We start from the raw sequence: 5,361 nt of genomic DNA on the forward strand, positions 1-5,361 counted from the left end.
ATCCCCAATGATATTACATAAAATAAGCCTTTATGTAGATTAAAATCATTGGTTGACACTTTTAAACATTCAACTCAATGAATCAACTAATCAAAATTCACTAAAGTCCCAAAGTTGTTAGGCCAACGAATTATAAAATTTGGGGACTAGTGTAATAAACAACAACCCATTGTCCCCTCTCTTTCTGTATGCTACGCATTTAAAAATGCAAAAACTATAATAAATTATGAGATTTAAAGTTTATTATCCAAATAATATGCTTCAGTTTGTGCAAGGACATCAAATGAGAGGAGGGGGTATACCTTCCCAAAATGTTTTAACATTGTACATTTTAATTAAACCCATCCCTCTATGCCAATATCATCCTCAGAAATTAGATAGGGGTAATAACTACCATCCTAAAAATTCTCTTAAAACCCGACAAAAAAATTGTCTATAGCCCTTAGTTTTAACAAATCAGATGAATTTATTTAACAAAATGTGGGGCTAATCATCCCCCCCCCCCCTAAAAAAACGTTTCGTGGGGATATTCCCCCATTTGAACATTACCACAGGACTAAAATTTTCGTGTGATATTTGTAACACCCTTCCCCCCCCCCAAAAAAAAAAAAATATCTATATTATAAAAAAACATTAACCGTCTTTCTTTGTCTTCATAAAGATATTACCAATCCTCAAAAAGAATCAGCAAAAATGTAGAAAAAAAAACATTACAGACCCACAAAGGAACAGACAGACCAATCTACACATAGTAGAGTAACAGAGCTTCAATTACAACGAGGTATCAACAATTAATATTTATTTGATATAAATTATAAAAAAATTAAATCACAATAGTTAAATATCAGTTTGGATGGTGGAGTGAGGGGCATGCACAGGAACGGCAGTGAGGAGGGGGGGAGGGTATGGTGTTTTTAAATTCTTCTTTTGGGAGAGGTGTGGTGAGATCCTCTCTGGTATCTGATTGGTAGCTGCCAATCACTTAAATAAATATATATTATAAATAATATTAATAAAATTTAGATTTCAATTAAATAATTTTTAAAAGCGATGTCTGTCCCATACATCTCTTAATTTAGTCATTTAAGAATCATCCTATTAATTTCTAACTTTGAATAGTGATTCCTATAATGATTAGATACAATTCAAAAGGAGTAGCATCATTAACAGAAACTTAAATTTTATCTTATTTTCATGTTTATATTTTATAGTTTGTTTGAATGATGATTCTTAGGATAAGGTATAATGTCATTTGATTTTTAGATATTCGCTTTTATGTATGTTTATCCTTGCTATACTTACTTAGATATGCTTATTCAAAATATTATTCTTTATGTCCTAGGAATCTTTGTTTAAAAAAAAACCTTCTGGTTACAATTATAGAGGTACTTAATCGTACCTAACAGGTATCTTCAATTGAAAAGATGTACAGACGACCCTAATTGTAGAAAAGCTTCGCTTTTAAAGACTTTTTTACCTGTTGTTGGTGTATCTTCTATGTTTGTGTGTGACAAATTTGTCAACCTTTCCTGAAAATAAAATAAAAAAAACATTACATTGGAGTGCCATTATACATAAATGAATATTTAGGTACAATTTACAAAGTGTAACAAGCAACTCTTTTATTACTTTCATTTAATTTCAATTTATGCTTTTTGAACACTTTTCATGTGCATCATTTTTTCAATAATGATTGTGAAGATACAACAGCATCTTGATCTCCGATTTTATAGATATCGCATCCTTGTTTATCTATCCCCCATTTAATGCTGAATTTAAAAAACTTTGTACCTGTTGTGCTGTATCCTCTAGATGTTTGGCTTTTAGTCCACAACAGGAATACGGTTTAGCCAAATAAATCTAAAACAGTTTGGGGGGGGGGGCAGATAAAAATATCGTCAATTTTACTAAGAGTTGTCCCCCAAGAGACAGCTGAAATCTTGTAAAGGTTTCGTGATTTTCCCCTGAATAAATTTCATTGCTGATATAAGCTGATGACTGTATCCTCTAGATGGGTGGCCTATAGCCGCAAATTTTCCTGAAAAGAAAAGAAAAACTATGTTGCCATTATACATAAACTACATGAGTTATATGAATATCAGGGAGGGAGATTACAATGATAATCAACTGATTCTACAGGTCCTTCTTTATCCCTTAAGAAAATATTGATTGGGGGTAAATATATTTTTCATCTTCTATTCTATCCCTTTTTCTCTGAAGATTTGAAAAATATAATTTTACACAAATGAAAAGTGAGAGATAATCTTTATAGTTATATGAATATCAGGGAGGGAGATGATAATAACAGGTTAATTATTCTGTAGGTCCTTTTTATTCCCATTATTTATAAGCTACCTAAGAGATGTCGCATCCTTGATTACCTACACTTTAATTCCTAATTTAGATAAAAAAAATTATATACCTGTTGTTGGTGTATCTTTTATGTGTGTGTCTTATGTCAACAAGGTCAACCTTGCCTGAAAAGAACAAAAAACATAATTTTCTTGGTGGGTGCCATTATACATAAACTTTATGAATATTAGGGAGGGAGATGATATTTATTAGCTACTAAATAAAGAATTCTACCATTGATTTTTTATCTATTATTACATCCCTTGTTCCCTGAAGATTAAAAAAAATATAATAATATTTAAATGAAAATTTATATATACCTTGCAACTATAATGCGTGGCCTTTTGTGTATGACAAAATGATAAACACTAACAACAGTGTGATAAGCATTTATTATATATTAAAATATGTTACATTAAAACTGTAAATATGTGAAGTTTTGCAGTTACATTTTTTCTTACATGTTATAAACTGCAACCTTTCAATAATAAAATAAGTGTTAAGTTGTTCTGTATTCTAAAAGATCTTGTAACGTATTTCTACAACCTTAAGGAAAGTCAGGAAATGGTTTAATGTATAATGGGGTAGAGGGTGCAAAGCCCCTAGAGGCTACAGGTTAAGCTGTTAGTGATCTAGGAAAGTAATATTATTATGACAATGAAATAGAATGTATTTCAATAAGAAGCGACAATGAGAAAACACCAAGTAATAATGATGAAGTAGGTTCTACAGACTAATATGATAGTAGTGTTACAGTTTAAGATGAGCTCGTAATTGTATTGTGATATATCAATTTTATAAACTCAAAACCAGGTTTGATTTAATAAAGAATGCGTTACTTAAAGAATGGATATAGAATATATGTGGATATTATGACAGGAAAATTTTTTTTGTTTATTCAGGTTGCAATAGCCCCCTCACATTTATTGGTCGAATTGGAGAGGAGGGGATGTTGGAGATCGTTATTTTAGCCCGCTAAAAAGTTCACTTAATTATAGAACATGAAAATCTGGTACAAGATCCAAGTAATAATAAATTCATTACTTAAAGTTTAACAAAGCATAGAAAAGTGAAGCTTATCAATTAAGACAAACAACAAACAAACATTCAATATGATTAAGAACATTAATTATTAGGAATTTAGAAGTCCACACAAAATTATTGTAATATTTGCCTAATCATCCTAGTAAACAGAAGTGTATAACACTTTTGTCATGGAAATAAAACAAAGTTGCGGGTCTCATCATATTTTCACAGCTACCATTGAAAAGTTATTTTAGGTTAGGTTAGGCTAATTAAATGTTAATTATTGCCCCGCAGGGGCTAGAAATAGAAGAAAGCTACAGTGAAAATACGACAAAACCCGCAACTTCGTTTTCTTTTCATGATCCAACTATTTAAATGAAAATAGTTATCACCTTTGCTTTGGTACCTATGGATGTTGTTATTCTTGTTTTGATATTTTATTTCCCATGAAATATTTTATCTTTATCATGAAGGAAAAGCATGATTGTTATAAAACATAATAGTAATGTGCATAGAAACATGCAGATTTGCCCCAGCTCATGACATTTTTTTCTGTTTCATAAAGAAAAACAAATACATGAACAAATAATGTATGGCTTTGAAACTGATTTATATCAGCTGTATCAGGACCTTTTTTCAGCAATACTGAAAAATCATGTATTGTAATGTATCATTGACAATTTTCCACATATAATGAAAAAAAAATCACAAAATTGAAACCAGTTTAGTTAGCCTGGTCCTTAGGCCCCTTAATCTTATAATTTTTCACATTAACATCTGCAACAACCTGTCTATAATACGAGGTGATAAATAACTATCAAAAATGTGGGATAAATAGATTCATAAGTAGATAGTAAATCAGACACAACAATCTTACCAAATAAAAAAGAATTTGGAACCTGGCAAAGCTTCATACTAAAAACTATTTACAGCTAACTTTTATATTTACGCTCCAGCCCCTATCTTCATGCCTATCTCCTTAAAAAAGCCAAAAACCTACCCTAGACATATTTTCTATAAATTAAGGAACAATTGGTGCGTCAGATCCTTACAGTATGTGAGGTTTAAAAGGGTTTGTTTACTGGCGTTTTTTCCCAATGACCTATGGTAGTGTATCTTATAAAGTGATCAACCATTAACAGACAATCAACCCTTTTGTTATACAATCACTGTCTGTGTATGATAATAAATTACACATGTTTAGTAGTAAAAGCATTTCTCATATTTCCTCTATTTGTTTTTGTAGAATGTATAATAATTGAAATTTTTTTAACTTTTGAACAATCAACTTTTCCAGTTCACAGGTTTTAGGTCGGTTTCAGGCCATTTTCAAGCTTACATTTGATAGTTTTGGGCTATTTTCTCCTTAACATCCCCTAGATCCTATACATCTAGCCGCTGGTGATTAGATTTATCCCTAACAAAAAGTAAAGTAACAAGATGTCTATGTGTGTGTATTCTTTCTAAGGATCTCACTTACAGGTCAACTGATAAGGATTTCTTAGCAGTATAGCTTCACCTAGGTCAAGGGAAGGATCATAACTATTTTTGGGGAACATTTTATTTAAAATTTAAGCTTTAGAAGGTTTTAGGCTGACATTTTACCCTTCTTTCTTCCTTAGAGGCAAGTTAACCCTAAACAAGTGGGTTGCATTGACATTGAGAGATAGATACATAGATAGATATATAGATAGATAGAGAGAGAGAGAGAGAGAGAGAGAGAGAGAGAGAGAAAGAGAGAGTGAGAGAGAGATAAAGAGAGAGAGAGAGAGAGAGAGAGAGAGAGAGAAAAAAAGAGAGAGGGAAGGGGAGGACTTGTAGAAATCATTGTTACCTAAAAATAAGAAAGGAAAGAACGACAAAACTGATCATTTTTATAGAGTAGCTTTACTAATTAATTTCTAAAAAAATTTTAGTAAAATTCAATAATTTAAGTTTTTAGTGATGCAATGTTATCTTGCTAAAACGAACATGGAGAAAAAT

The 5,361-nt window shown here is 31.0% G+C and overlaps 1 long non-coding RNA gene across 1 annotated transcript; it reads right to left on the bottom strand.

The window, feature by feature from the left end:
- Positions 1 to 925: 925 nt before the first annotated feature.
- LOC145327645 (uncharacterized) lies at positions 926 to 2,479 on the bottom strand. The gene is made up of 4 exons (XR_013882202.1): positions 2,423 to 2,479; positions 1,792 to 2,038; positions 1,478 to 1,529; positions 926 to 981 (listed from the first exon to the last, which is right to left on the bottom strand). It is a non-coding gene; the product is annotated as an uncharacterized LOC145327645 (long non-coding RNA).
- Positions 2,480 to 5,361: the final 2,882 nt, after the last annotated feature.

This window comes from Acartia tonsa, chromosome 9, assembly GCF_053477335.1.
Source record: "Acartia tonsa isolate MP-2025a chromosome 9, ASM5347733v1, whole genome shotgun sequence".
NCBI lineage: Eukaryota > Metazoa > Arthropoda > Copepoda > Calanoida > Acartiidae > Acartia > Acartia tonsa.